Genomic DNA, 15,940 nt, shown 5'->3' on the forward strand with positions numbered 1-15,940 from the left:
TAAAATCAGGTCTTCTGAGGGTACCAGTGTTTTTCTTTTACCATATTTTATATCTAAAACATTTCCTGCATGAAAACAACAGGCTTTAACGGTAACACATGATTTCTCTGGACGGATTATGATGGACAACACTCAAACAGCATACAGTAGGAAAGTGGGAAACCTACATACAGTATATTACTCTAACATATTTGTTATTTCGACCTGTTAAATTACTGTCATTTTAGGTTCTGTATACTTGCCATGTAGAGCAAAGTATGTACATTTATAGTAGTTTACATTAGAAAAAACACTGCATGTAGTTTATAGAGCCAGATTATACAGGGAGGCATATAAAACCACACATAACTGCAGGTTAAACCTTCTGGCCTTATTTTAAGAAAAGCAAAGTTCTGACTGAATGACCGTGTGTGATAGCATGTTGAGTCATCGCTGCTTCATCCTGTTCCTTAGTTCATTTTTAATTCTTGACATTTGAGAGCAGGACCACCCCCTCTCACAATTGCTAACAAAAAGTATCAGACCCAGTATATGACAGTACATCATCACGTGATTTAATCGCTAATCTACAAAATATTCAAACCAATTCATAATCATGCAACATTTTGAGACTCATATTTACTGCAATATTTAAAAATAGAAATACATACACATTTAAAAAATTGCTTAAAAATAAATCTCATAGGTTCTCTGTCCGGAACCCAATCGGTTTAAAAAGGTTGATATCAGAGCTGATCTATACCTGATGTGATAATCACATTTTTGCAAGTGAAAACATTTGGAAAAGTATCTGGAAGCTGCAGGTGCTTCAATATGTGCATGGTTCGGATGGTTGAAAAGTAAAACAGTAAATGTAACAAAATAGTAATAAACACAGAAAATAAGAGGCAGAAACTGAAATGCGTGACCTTACTTAGCACTTGCTTGGGAGCAGATACAACTGACCAAAAGAGTCCAATTAGAATTCATCTCGATTAGTTAGGGGGTAAAGGGCATTTCCCCACTGCAGCTAAACCACATGGAGAAGTCACACATGCACACTGCGGCAGTTTGCAGCGTATTGCCTCATGGTCCCTTTGGAGTTCCTCATGTTTAAAACACACAATTTCCATCCTAAAAGCAAATCAGTTATTGATGATTAATTTAAACCCAGAGAAGAGTTTCTTAAAAACACCACTGGATTTTCAGCGTTTCTGTCTCGCACAGCTCAACTTTATCCCAACTACACTTTTTCACACAGATTTCAGAAAGTCTCAGTGAAGATGATGCAAGGACAGTTTGAGATCCTCTTTTACTTTTTTCCCTTTCTTCTTTCAGGTATTTTTCTTTCTCTCTCTACGCTCACAAAAAATAACTGAGATCGTTGAAATGCAGGTGATCATATTTTATGCCCATTTTCTCAAGTCCAAAACATTATCTATTTTTAACTATGTTATTTTGATGCTTCTTGAAGTTCTTAAAAGAGTATTTTTCAATGATCATTCCAATACATCACTTACAATTTCCTTGAATACTCATCATCCCAAGATAATAATTTGGCGCTTGATTATACATTTTTCTGATGCTGCTCAATATTTTAAACACACCTTATATCTTATTTCATTATGGAGATCATGATGACTATAATCCAACCTGTTAGAAGAATAAGAATATGAGGATTAGGTCCATTAAATAAACTCTTTACCCAACGTTCAAGATAATGATATTAGATAGATCATCTTTGGGATAAGAGTCTCAAAGATTAATTTCTGACATTTTTTTCCAAGATTGTTAAAAATGAAGGTACTATCTGCTGCTCATCTGTCTGAGGATTGTAAAGCCAGATTCCTATTTACATACCTTGGGGCCGGGTTTTCTATTCATTGCTTCCTTTGCTGTACTTTTAAATTGTAAGTTGCCACAGATTTTCTCCCCGGGTGGTATATCTACAGAATGCTTGGTATAACACTGTGGCGTAACCTAAAGTCAAGGTGCTTCCGCTCAACCAAGCACAAACAGATTACACCTACAGTCCTTGTCTGACTCTGTGATAAATCACAACTGACAAAACTTAGAATTCTAAAACACCAGCAGCTGCTTAATGACTCCAAACATGTCACCATAGTATTTTATAGAAATATCAACACAACCTGCAGGCCTGCAACCTGACCGGGTGGTAAAATCTCTCCCCACATTTTTTTACATTCAGAATGGTTAAAAATAATAAAAACAAACCAAGCAGTGGCTAAAGAAATCAAAACTGACTCACCAGACACTTTACCTCCATAGCACAGCCACCGCCCGTGTGTCTTCACAACAGTCGGTGTGGGAGCGTTGGGGCTCGTAGGCCTAAATAGAGAGAGGAATATTTAAATCAGCAACATTTTAAATAATGTGGATTTTCTTTTCTAGTTACTATTGTCTTTTTCTAGTGCTCTTACATTGCACACTTGTGAGTGAGTGAGTGGGCATCTGGATGATGTTTCTAACATGTGACAGAAACAAATGAACTGAAAGAATATGAAAGTTTCAGGATGACAAAGATGTCAACATGAAACAGACCACGAGATTAGATTAGAGCTTTTGGCGAGAAGGGCCAATGCCGTTCTAATTGTGCTGTAAACAGAAACACTAATTCTAGATTTATACGTCATGTATTGCCTGAACGTTCTGTAAGTTTTGCTGTTGTTGTGATCACATCTGACCAAGACACCCTGCTGCTGTGTTTTTCATTTGTTAAAGGCAAACTCGTTCATGTCTGAAAACAGCTTTAGATTGTATTGACTTTAGCTCAGAGTACCTAAGAAACTGCCAAACCAGGGTACGAGCTAAACCACAAATTTACGTGTATATTTCTGATAATACATGTAAAATGTCAGTATTTCTTGCTCAGTATTCACTTTACAGGGACTTTACAGTTACACCTCAAACTGAAACATACACACACTGTGTGTGCTTACACAGACACTGGCCGCTCAGTGATATACTGTATATGGAAGGTCAGTGGACTAAACATTTCCTTTCTGCGGCCTGCAGGCTTCAGGGGTCTGCTTGGTCAGCACACAGCTGCTCACCCTTATCAACAGATAGAGAATACCAGCAGAACAGCCTCGGTTCGAAAAGTCATGATGAGTGTGTTTGTATAAACACTGAAGTGTGTGTATTTCGTTGTGACTCTACCTCGTGGACAAACTCAGAGAGAAAGATTCTGGAGTGTGGGAGCGTGTGTGTGTGTAGGCTGGTGTGTATCAGAGGATTATACAGAGAGAAATTCTGCTGCCAGTCTGCAGATTTTTTTGTTACATGGCAAAAACATCCCATTAAAGTGTTTTGACTATGAAAAGGAACTGAAAAGGGATTAAGGTTAATTTTAGCATTTTTTAAGGTAACGTTATGAAAAGGCACATCTTCTAACAAATCCAAACCCTGACGCATAAACAGTTATTTTACATTCATATCAGATGCCATCTGGATTAACAGCGAACCCATTGACTGCTTTGAGATAAAACAGAAACAAATAATATACTTTATAGTGACCTCTAAGGATATGGACATGCTATCTTCTTATTTATCATTTTCACGTCCAACGTTTTGTATTTTCACTTCAAGAACGTCGTAAAGTCATGAAAATGGAACTGTATGTGCAATTAAAACTATTAAAAGCAAATGTATCTATGGGGGATCTGTGGGAAATCATGACCAGGTTCAATGTTGATAAAGAAAAACACATGCACAGATGTTTGATGACAAATGGCTGCCTCACGTCAAACATCTGTTAGACACAATATATGTTGCACACATTTTCAAAGGTGTCTTTGTCCCTCATTCTCTGACAATGGCAATAAAGGGACATGTCACCTGCTGCAGCACAATGGCTGATGTCCCTTTAATAGTTTTTTTCTAGCTTTTTTCAAAAGTAGTGGAACTCTATTGGAAACATATTTGTTATTAAGGATACATTCATTTTTGCTTTGGATCTTTTTATGGAGTCTGTTGACATTAAGTAAAATGCATAAATACATAAACATAAATACAGCCTCGAACACAGTGTGAAGACATGCCATAAAGATGAGGAGCCGAGCAATGAGATGGATCATTTCACTGTCAGTCACATCCCGGTGGAGAAAGGCTTGTCAGACTTTTCAGCTGTGGAGACATAAATATGTTAAGGTCCAAATGGCAGACACTGTCAAAGACTAAAAATGATTTGAAAGATTTGTATTACATATCTGAGTATATGTGGGAATACGTGGGAAGTGTACTCTGCAACTTTGTTCTGCCTATTAGCTTTGCCCTTCTGTGTTTCCTTCACAGAATGTTTCTATGTCCTCCCACTGAAGCTGCTTTTTACCGGCTAGAGATTTTCACTCACATAACAGAAAATGTGAGGATTTTATCACTTTGTGGCACACCTCCATTAAGTTTATGGCTGCGTGAGCAATTACTCCCATGTGGTTTTACTGTGATTAGATGGCCTGGTCTGTCTCATAATATTTTGAGAAACAATGAGTATGGTCTTAAGATGCAAATATTATGCAGAAACTGGGAGAAAAATAATTGCCTGCACAGAAACATTTTTTTAAGGAGACATCTAAAAAAAAAAAGGTTGTAGGTTGATAAAGTTCCTAATAAAAGAGTGTGAAGTAACAAATGACAGACACAAAAGTTGGCTGACATCATTAATGGATTCTCTGTTTAACTGTAACAAGGAAAATGGCTTAAACTGAAAGCTCAATTAATCAATATCTTTGTAACAACTTTCATTGATGCTGTAAAGTTCCCAGAGAGAATGAGTCATAATAGGTCAAAATACAAATCTTTTCTCAAAGATGTTTTCTTGCATTGCAAGTGATTCTTATCACACTGATGTATGTCCAAGTGCTCATTTTCCCATTGTTTGGTTTTAATTAGTAATTTGATTTCATAAAAACGGGGTGAGATGTAATGATTGACAGCTGAGACTGGCTCACGATTGGTCGAGCAAGTGTCTCTATGGGATCTTGACACTGTGGCTCAATTCCTCCAATCCTGGCTGTGCAGACTCTGGCAGGATTTGTATCCTGAATATTTTGGCTCCATTTCTGGATAGTGAGAGTGGAGACATGTCGTCCATCTTTATATGCAGTCTATGCAGTGAACTTACAAAGGATGAGAGCACTCCTGTTGTGCAGCATAGATATGACTTTAGTTAATGATGCAGATGAATAAAAGCAGTTGGTCATTGAGTGCCAACTTCAAGGCTATAGTCTACAGTTGTTCTCATTCTCACCTTCCTACAATGTAGATATAAATGTCTGGCTGCTAATGAGGGCAATCCACTGAGACCAATTAGCAAGTCAAAATTAAAGAAACATGAAAACTCGGGTGTGCCTCTGAAATATTTTTTAAAAAAGGTCAACAGGCAATATCATTATCCCAGAAGTAATTGAAACATCTGATGTACGGTTAATCATTTTTGGCTTGTACTTGTTGTCAATCTATTACAGCTCTCGCAGGCAGTTAACTGCATTATGTGGACATTAAAAAACGGACGGCAGCATTACCACCACCATCATGTTAATTGCTGAAATTACAGAGAGAGGAGAAAGGGGTGGAGAGCATGAGATGGTAGGCAAGTAAAGGTGAAAATGATGTACTGGGTGATGTGGAGCGAGGGTGGCAGGATGAGGCAAGTAAAAACTCATTATCCAGCAGCACCTCATCTGGCTGCATTTGTACGTGTTGACAACAGAACAGAGCAGGAGGTTGAGAAGAGAGAAAATAATTATGATAAAATGAGACGGTGGGACAGGCACTACGATCACAGATAAGGAGAAGTGTAGAGACAAAAGGGGAAAGAAATACAATTCAATTTCAGGTTTACTTTCATGGTGACAAGGTGTTACAAAATATATTTTTTTCTCTATATTTTTTATATCCTGATTAAAGGTACGGTATTGTGCAAAAGTTTTAGGAACTACAAGTGAAGTGAGGAGGCTTTCAAAAGTAATGCCATGTTCAGTTTTTATGAATTAACATGTCTGTCACCATGTGATAGACTGGAGACCCGTACATGATGCATCTACCTCTTGGCCAATGTCAGCTGGGATTGGCTCCACGTTGTAGAGATCAGGCTGCAGCGGGACTCGTAGCTCTTTACGACTCTGGCTGTATTCTTGGGCTTGTTCTCATGGTAATGTATGTGAGACCAGACACCTCCCTTATGCTATGATGGATCAAATTCTAAACATTTAGAGCCTTAAATGTTTCGCAGAGTGCTGCATATCATCATTTATATTAGCAGGGTAGGAGGATGAAGTAAGACAGGTGAAGTAATGAGACCTATTAGATATTATATAGTGATTAATTATTGTAATATTAAAGTTAAAGTGCTAAATATTTCAGTCCTGGTTGATTTAGCATCATATAAATCAATAATCAAAAGTCCAAGAATTCAGGGTCGTCTACTACTTTGTCATATCATATTATTTTAATAATGTTGTCCTGTAAGCAAACAAAATCAGATTTCTTGCCACATACAGCACGAGAAGTTCTCAGTACAGGCAACAGTAAAAGGAGCTGGTGGCCTCGCTGTGACCTTGAGGGTGAGCAACGAATCACCTGCAACTCTTCGTCTAACACTTCCTGACCTCTGTCGGCTTTCGTAGAAGTACTTTGGCTGCGCAACTGCAGCTCATCGCTGAGCTCAGTGAAAAAAGATGTCCTGACATGGCATGGTCACAATAAAAGCCATCTTGTGGTATGCCAGATTAATCTTTATTACGCATAGCAGCAGGTAGGAAATGTTGGGTTTGCATTAGCAGGAAGTTATTACACCACTGACACAGTGTGAAGAGAGAGCAGCAAACAGTGGTGTTGATTCAAATTAAAAACAGTAATGTGTGAATCCCTCGTGCATGTGAGGGCTATTTGTATTTTTCATGTGACTGAAAGACTCTGCCACTGACAATGTGAAAAAGGGTGACGACTAAACAAAATGTGCATCCCTGGATATTTAAAATATGAAAGTATCAAACACATTTCATGAAATATGCATATAATTTTAATTCAATCCCACTTTTCATGAAACACTGTCTGAATATTACCTTGGTTTCACCTGGAAAAATTCTGATTCAGTCATTATCAGGGTCCATTACCATTGCTTATCTTTGTCCTCGCTGTTCAGAATGAAATTCTAATGAAGTACTACCCCGGGACACAGGAGCAGCAACATCTTTACAAAATGAGGGAAACCAGAGAATTGTACTGGAAGAGGCTTAGTAGGCAAAACAGGGGAGAGAAGAACCATAGAAGAGAATGAAGGAGAGGAGAAGTGAGACAGAAATCAAAGATATTTGGACAGAAGAGGTGATAAAGACATGAAAAGGGCAGCGAAAAGGAGGAGACAGAAATTATCTTCCTGATTAACAGTCACAGGTCACAAATGATTACATTTTAAGATTACTTTTTTGTGTTATAAAAACAGCAGGTATTAAAAGAGCTGTAGGAGTATGCTGCTTGCAGAGACATAATATGAACTTTCTGTGCCCCGGAGGATTTCTCCTGAGGAAGGCAAAACAAGAAATATCTTTTTTTTATTTCTATGTTCTTTTTAGAACAGCATATATTAGAACCTTTGACTTGGCTATAGGTTGAGTCACCACAGTGCTTCATCAATAGGTGACAGAGGGTAACTAAACAGGAATGTGGAAATGTCACAGATTATTACTTTTACAGGCATGAATGCTCCAACCTCAAAACAATGCAGTTGTCAAACGGTGTGTGTATATGTGTGTGTGTGTGTGTGTGTGTGTGTGTGTGTGTGCCACCAAGTGACACAGATTGTAGCACAAACCCAGTTATATGCTCACATCAACAAAACGCAGCTTCTGCAGAGCTATAAAATCAGTCTCCCTTCCCTCGAGAAACAGCTCAGACTCTGACAGAGCTGTAGTCAAGATCACGTTTGTCAAGCTGATGTCAAGTGTGCGACTGGAGCAGAAAGTCTAATGGGGTCTGAAGACGCCAGAGATTAATCCAAGGCCACAGAGCAAGCAAGACTGATTAGCTTAAAATGTATCCTGCAGTCAAATTTTAACTTTATTTTTTGTTGTGTAGATGCAATGACAACAATTTGTTCGGCCGAGGTCTAAAGGAGTTTTAAAATGCCAACACATTAAAATCAGGTTGCATCTTCACAGAAGGAAAAACATCAATACATGTGACAAGATTTCCAAATAATGGTGCATCAGTCACTTGATCTCACGGGGAAGCAGATCAAAACACTCTCACTTGATTATATAGATGAAATAAACAGAAATAAACAGTTTCAGAAGAAGTTTATGGTCTTAATCTCTATTTTCAAGTCTTCTTCAACACAGCATAATGTTCATTTATGGTTACAGTAAAATAGATGACAAACAGGGAATGCATTGGGGCACGCACACAGTGTGATTGTTACATCGTACCATCCAGTGGGTGCAGGTTGCAGGTGTAAGTGGGCGTGTAGTGTCCTCGATGTCTCAGTTAACACCCCCCGACCCCTGTTCTCCCAATATGGTTACTTTTTGTTTCAAAAAACCAAGAAGGCGCTGGACAAAATGACGAAAATGGCGACATCAAAATGGGGGCTCACTAACCAATAGATGATGTTACGGTGGGTTGAAACTTGGGAGCAATAATTTGCTGGAACTTTAGTAAGACTTGTGAGAAAAGCTAAAATAGAAGACAAAAGTAATCTTCCCAATCTTTAGAGAGAAACAATAAGCACAGGCTGTCTGTTGAATCATTAGGACTTGCATTGAAACCTGTTTAACATCAGAATAATATTCACTACAATACTCAAAGAAAATTAAGAGGAAAAGTAAGTTAGTAAAATATATTACAATCTTTCGTTTCTCAATGGAACGACTGAATGTCATCATCATCATCAGCCACATCAAGAAACCATTAACAAGCGTGATAAAACTGAAAACTGCAGCAGGTTTCCCCTCAGCTCTGTGGCTGAAAAAGCCTTAATCGTATCATTATCTGCCATCTCTAATAGCAGTCGGCATCGAAAGCTGGGAACTTTACAAGCTCAACATAAGGTGTTTACATTTGAGGCATTTATCTGTCACTCCACAGCAACTTATGATAAGTGCAGCAAGGGAATGAATTATCTGGGATCCACAACATCACACACATCCAATAACAACGAGACAGTTATTTTTTAAGTGAAAGATAAAATAAAAAGCTAAGAGAGACAGCTCAGGAGGAAGAAGTGCTTTTCTTTCAAACTCAGTATTTATTGATTTTAGTTGGGGAGGCAAATATGAGAGAGGGATAAAGGCTCAGAGGTCTGAAAGGTATTTCTTAATGGTTTGAACGTAGAAACTATTACATCATATGTGAATATTGTCCAATACCCAAAGGTTGACTCCAGGTAATGTGTATTTGGAAGGGCTTTGAGTTTATCAAGCAATCATCTGCTTTAACATGACTGTTTCCCTTGGATGAAAAGGATTTTGCAAAGCATCTACAAATATCATTGAGAAAGAGGGAAAAGATTGTTTCTTTCTTTAAAATATAATAGAAATTTAGTGTTTTGTATGTTTTTAAACAGTTTCTGAAGCATCAGTCATCTCCAGGGCATGTAATGTTGTAAGTAGGGTCGGGGAATAAAACAATTATCATTGCAAAATTATTTTTATCAATAACAATGTCACAAAAGTTCAATTATTTGCCTATGCATTGTGTAACAATCGTGGTTGGTTTTAATGTTCTGCCTCAGATTTGCAAAAGGTTTTGCTGTTTATCAAAGTCAAGAGTAAACCACAATCTTCACAAAAAGCAAAAAATCACTCGTAAACTTAAAAGAAACAGAAATTGGACATTTAAAATGATAATTATCAGAATCCACTGATTTTCACCATCACTAAGCCCTACTTAGGAACAGAGGTTAGTCTTTGTCAATGCTTTGCCATGGCTATTATCATTGCTATTAAAATTGTATTGTATGTTCATTTATTCTTACTATTTTTAAAAGTGAGGGAAGTTAGAAACTATTTTCTATCTCAGCATCAGCATTGTGACACCAGGATAATTCAGGTGAACTGGGGAAACAGGAAGGGCTGAGTGTTTGTATGAAAACATGATTGCACTCCAGCTAACGTGCAGTTATATAAGTGTGTATACACGCATCTCTCTTGGGAATGTGTATGCTCGGTGATGGATGGGGAAGGGGACTCTGGCTCACACCAGTTATCAACAGTGTGCTAAGCAGAGCAGATGAAAGGGGTCGGCAGTCTTGGAGGACATGAACTCCTGAACTTTGGATTCAGAAACATCACTGTCACAGCAGAGCACGACTACCGGGTGGAGAGTGTCCTTGAACTGGCTTTCGCACCCTGGCTGCACAGTATGAGGTCCACACACTCAATATCTCCTTCTCTCTCCATGTGTGTCATCTCGCTTTCTATTACTTTATATTTTTCCATTTCCCCTCTTTAATTTGTCTCTCATAGCCTGTCTCTTTCTGTAGTAACTATGCATCAAGCAACTAACTGACCTCTCCAAATCATCATTCAATCATTTGTTCCACTACAGCAGAGGAACGCGGTCCTCTCTCAGCAGTCTATCCTTTCATTGATCTGAAGAAGTGGAGCAGAAAAGGAACGGAGAGTAAAACGCTGAGATGCAGCTGTTCTCTGTTCAAACTACTGAACACATATCACAAATAATTATGAGCCAGTAAAACCACATTTAATCATGTACTGTTGTAGCAAACATTCAACTGTTCACATACAATCATGTGAACTTTGTTTTGTGTCTGCAACCAGTCTAAAAATCATTCAATATATGTTCAATTTAAGTGATCTAAAGGATCAGTACATGAGTCAATCCCAGCATATCTTAATGAATCAATATCTGTGTGTGTGTGTGTGTGTGTGTGTGTGTTCTGTTGTGTGTATTGCTTTAGTTTAGATGAGGTCTTATGTCCTTTGCTCACTTTGAAATCACCTGAAGAGATAATACATGTTTGTCACTTTCAGGTAGATTTTTCCAGTGTTCAGATTCACATCAAGTCAGATCTGTCAGCCTCTGTGCTGGGACAACGAATGCACTGCAATCAAATGAAGACTTCAGAAAATATCAGTTTACATAGAGGAAAACAGATTTTGCATCTTAAACAACCTTTAGGATTTATATTTCCACACAATATGATCCCATTGTCATTGCCAGGCGTTAAATCTGCCTTAATAGCGACACTTTCTGCTTCATAGATCTGCATCCCTTTGACCTCTAAGGCATTAGTCTCCATCTCCTCCCCTTCATAGCATCTGAAAGCTCTGCTGAACACATAGGAGCTGGTTTCACATTCCTATGGGAATGTTGCATATTTTTTTTCAACACATGACAAGGCCATGAAATATGACATTGACACACAGAAGCCGGTGCGTGTACAGATAGGCAGAATACAGAACAAGGTTTTACAAAACCGTTCCGACGGAAAGGGAAGCTGCCGGCCGTCACAGCAGCTGGTGAGATGTGAGGTAAGGGTGCCGTATCTGTCACGCCATGCTGTATGCAAATGACAGCCCACGTCAGTCAAGTGCGGCGAGTTAAAGAGATACGGGAAAAGAGGAGTGTGGGTTTGGAGCGAGGGAGAGGGGGAGTACCGACACACTGGTCAGTGCATTTTAAATGACAATTAAAAAGCAGGAACCGTGGAAGGAAACTCTCCATAAAGCCAGGGAGCTGTGGCGGAGTGACTAATAGCAAAGATAATAGCTAATATCCTTCTGTCCTCTTAGCTCCAGCCTGTTTATTTCCTTCCCTCTCTCATTTTCCTTCCAAAGCTCCCTTATTCTTTCTCTCATTTTCCCTGCATGTTGTTACTCTCGCAATGTCTTGCCTTCAGCCAATCCTTGACCCTGCTGTGCCCTCTAATTTCTCTCCCCACCCCCAAGGCCAAAGACGTAAGGTACATGGATATGGTGTTCATATGAGTCATGATAATGGCCGTCCCTCCTCTTGACCCTCTCACCTCACCTTTCAGGTCCACCGAGAAGAACCAAATGCCAGCTCTAATTTGCATAGAGCCCATTAGCTTCCCTCCGAAAACTTGCGAAAGGGGGGAGACAGGCTCTGAATCACTTCATTACACAGATCTATGGGTGGGATTTACACCTCCAGCAGGAAGAAAAGGACCTGGGCTCAGATGACAACATTTCTAAACTAATTAAATGAAGTGTATGTAATTTCAAATAAGACATTTAAACAATCAACAACCACATCTAGCATTTTAGATTTGTATTTTTCATTATTTCAAAACATTGTAATGACATCTATATATTATATAGATAGATATCAGGGTTCTTAAGGATTAAATGAGTTTTCAAGCATTTCCACTTGACATGACACCAGCGATGTTGAGAGATATAAATGTATGATGTCAATGGGGGTGACAACGGACAGTCATTCTCCATTGAGTCACCAGAAAATCGGCAAATACTTAATTTTATACTTTTCCAAAATTGTTGTAATGCCTGAGACATAAATGTGCTCAGATCTTGTTTTCTGTTTCAGATTGACAGTAAAATCTTAACAACGTGCAGTCCATGTGTGATGTTTGTCTTTGCAATGAGAAAAAAAAAATTCTACTCCATTGCTCGTTTTCATTGTTGTATGAAGGCTTTAAATATGGAGCAGATTTAATAAGGTTGTTTGAATTCAGCAACAATATGATATGCTCTATGGTTGGTTTTAGTTTCTTATTGATTACAATCAATTAGCATTATGTCACAAAGTGTATTTAAGTGTTATAAAGGTGTTTAATCTGACAATGTGAGTCAGGACATGTATGAAATAAATAAAATGAACATTGTAGTAAGTATTGGTTTAGAGTCAACACCACAAGAGTAGAAGGGGAGAAGCTCATATTGTTTTTCGGGAAGGCTTGTTGAATGGGGTGAGGGCTATTTTCTTGTGATGTTTAACTGTTTAATTTGGCAATAATGCACAGTAAGCCAGTAATCTGGTCTTCAATTATGGATCTGAACCCAAAACGAAAAGAGGCCACAGATGTAGTCTCTGATGTCTCTAATGATTATATTCATTAACCATTGCTTCCAGAAATTCAATCTACCTTCATTCAAAATGTATTAATTAAAGAACAAAGGGGGGAAATGTTAAACTGTGATCCCAAAATCAGGATGAAAAGCATGAAAAGATTATTTCCTTTATGAAAAATTCTAGCATTCTCCCACTCCTTCCTTTTCTCTTGCTCATCTCCTCTCCCACCATGCCTTGCAGGCATGTCCATTAAAAAGGACCCTCCAGTGTTCTCTGGTAGGTACGTGGTGCCCACACATTTGCAAGGAAACTGAATAAAATACAGGCTTTCACAGCAGTAAGAAAAACAGGCAGGCACAACGTGTTATTCATTCGAAATACAGCTTTTCAGTCACACTGGTTTTGAAATTAGAGCCATTCTATCATTTGTATATGGTTGGATTCATACTTGCTTTTATGCAGCTGTGTCATGTACATAATTGTGCCCATTCTTGCCTATGGAACTGGAGGATTCCTCAAGAGGGCACACAGCGAGCTCAGACTGTGTAGAATATAGATCTGAAGGATATAAACAATGCCATAAACATGTCTGTCTATGTTTGTAGTTAGATTTTTTTCCTACTTGTATTCAAAACCTAGGGAGAGCATCTGCTGATGAACAGTGTCACACACACACACACACACACACAATGACTAATAGCAGTCATACACATCAATGTATTGTTTGGATAAGGATATTTCTATCTTTAAATTTCCATCTTTAAAATGCAGAAATCTCATTTGGCCGAAACTGACTTTTACAGAATATCATCTTTAAATGGATGTGAAAGGTCTCTAATACATACAAATGGGTTATATCCAAATGACAGTGGTCGAATGACAACAAGGTTAAATGGTCTCAAGCAAAGTTTAAATACGTAAAAGTGGTTTTCTAATACAAAAGATCATCAGTGCATCTAAAGTGACCTACGACCAAGTCTGGTTGAAAGGTTCAGTGTAAAAAATTGTTAATGTAAGGAAATAAAGTTGAACACGAGTGAAATGTTAAGGACACATATTCATAAGACTGTCTGAGTATCATATTGTGTGTCAGAGAAACAAGCTGTGTTTCTGGGTGTTTAAAAATGCATATACACTCAGGCTCAAACCTGAGCCTTGACCAGATAAAATAAAAAGCATCGTCTCATTGGAGAACGTGACCATTTGTTACCAATGTGTCAAAAATACGGGAGAACAGAATAACACATGGATTTAGTGTTCCTCCAGTTTCGGCTGTTATCACTAGGAAATGCTTTGGTCACTTCACAGGCCATCAAAATAAAGAGACGCAATCTTAGAGAGATAATCAGCAACCGAGCACAAAGTGGTTCATAAAATCCAATAAGCACAGGCACGCACAAAGTGATCTTTGCACTGGGGCCAGGCCAGAACACACTACACACATTTATCTCCCTTGGTGCAATGGGAAATACGACAACAGGTCAGCATGAACAAGGAGTCCCTCCATTCCACCCCACCCCAGCTTTACTGGTACAAAAAAGATGACTAGTTTCTCGAAATGTCAGAAATAAATATTTACCAATTTTCAGAAGTCATTACATGCAAACCTAGATGACTTAAACTGTGGAAACAGGAAATCGACATGACACAAAGGAAAAACACGCAGAGACAGTCAGTTTAGTGCCATTCAGATCAGGCTCTATCTAGGCATTTTATGATCTGATCCATATCTAGTGATTTACTTGTTTACCAGCTGGGCCCCACTTTGTGAGCATGTATTATTGAGCAACAGGCACATTGATTAAAAATGTCAGTTTTTCATGTTTTCAATGACATTTTGCAGATGTACACTTCGGTTTGTTCAAAACTATATTTGAACCTTATGGTTTTTTGACAATGGAGATAAAGAGAGGCTGCACAGATGTCCAAAAGCCTTTAGCCCTCATCAGAATCCAACTGAACCTCCTATTCATGAATATTAAACAAAACTATGCAAAATAAGACAATATTACATGAAACTATCAAAGGGAATTTATGGGATAGGTATTATTTTCATTATGAAGAACTAATCATCTTTCAAACATATTCAAACTGCTCCATTAACTTTAATGTAGGCCAAATTTATATGCAGCTTTATTAAAGGGACAAAAATAACAGGAGACCTGGTATTCGTGGATACACTGATGGGGAAATAAAATGGAGTGAGGCTAGGGTCTAGGAAACATTGAAGCCGTCCCTGTTTCCATATGATGGTCTTCACTAAAATGGCAGGAAGGCATTCAAATCATTCACTCACTTTAATAATGGCTGCCTTTTGGCTTTTTGGTCAAATTGAGATTTTAAAAACCAGAAGCTCTAATGATGGGTAACTATCGAAACACTAACAGTCTCTTATGCACCAGATGGTTAGTCAGCACGGACAGCTGATAAAGGGCCCCATGGGCCAATCCGTCACTTGGCAACCAACATTAACAGCATTCAATCACTTCCACATGCAGCAGCAACAAGAGTGTAGAGATGGCCACGCCGATTGCCAAGTAGAAAGCGATTTGTCTGAGGTTGGGCCTCCTGCTTCGTTTCAGCACAAAACAAAGCTTTACAGTTCCATCTGTTTTTACAACATAATTACAAGAGGATTTATAATGCTACTGTCCTCCAGCTTTGCCTTGAGTGCAGTTTCCGCATAGTTCAGTGTCCTTGCAGAAGTTCCTGCTGCCTATACACCAGGCACAGCAGGGGGAACAGATTAGGATGGCATATGCAGCAGTTACTGGATGGCCCCCACAAATGTCTGTCTCAGGAGGGCCAGTAAAACATTCACAGAATCCAGTCACACACTATTTTACACACTTTGCTCAAACTGCACAAACAAACATAGAGGGTGAGGGCACAAATATGTACTGAAAAGTATCTAAAATGTAGACTT

The 15,940-nt window shown here is 38.5% G+C and overlaps 1 long non-coding RNA gene across 1 annotated transcript in view; it reads right to left on the reverse strand.

The window, feature by feature from the left end:
- Window positions 1–3,502: 3,502 nt before the first annotated feature.
- The window catches only part of LOC138413816 (uncharacterized), a 36,535-nt gene continuing 24,097 nt past the window's right edge, over window positions 3,503–15,940 (reverse strand). Inside the window, exon 2 of the long non-coding RNA XR_011246221.1 lies at window positions 3,503–4,125. This is a non-coding gene — a long non-coding RNA (uncharacterized lncRNA). The remainder of the gene's footprint in view (window positions 4,126–15,940) is intronic.

The sequence above is a fragment of the Paralichthys olivaceus genome, chromosome 15 (assembly GCF_024713975.1).
Source record: "Paralichthys olivaceus isolate ysfri-2021 chromosome 15, ASM2471397v2, whole genome shotgun sequence".
NCBI lineage: Eukaryota > Metazoa > Chordata > Actinopteri > Pleuronectiformes > Paralichthyidae > Paralichthys > Paralichthys olivaceus.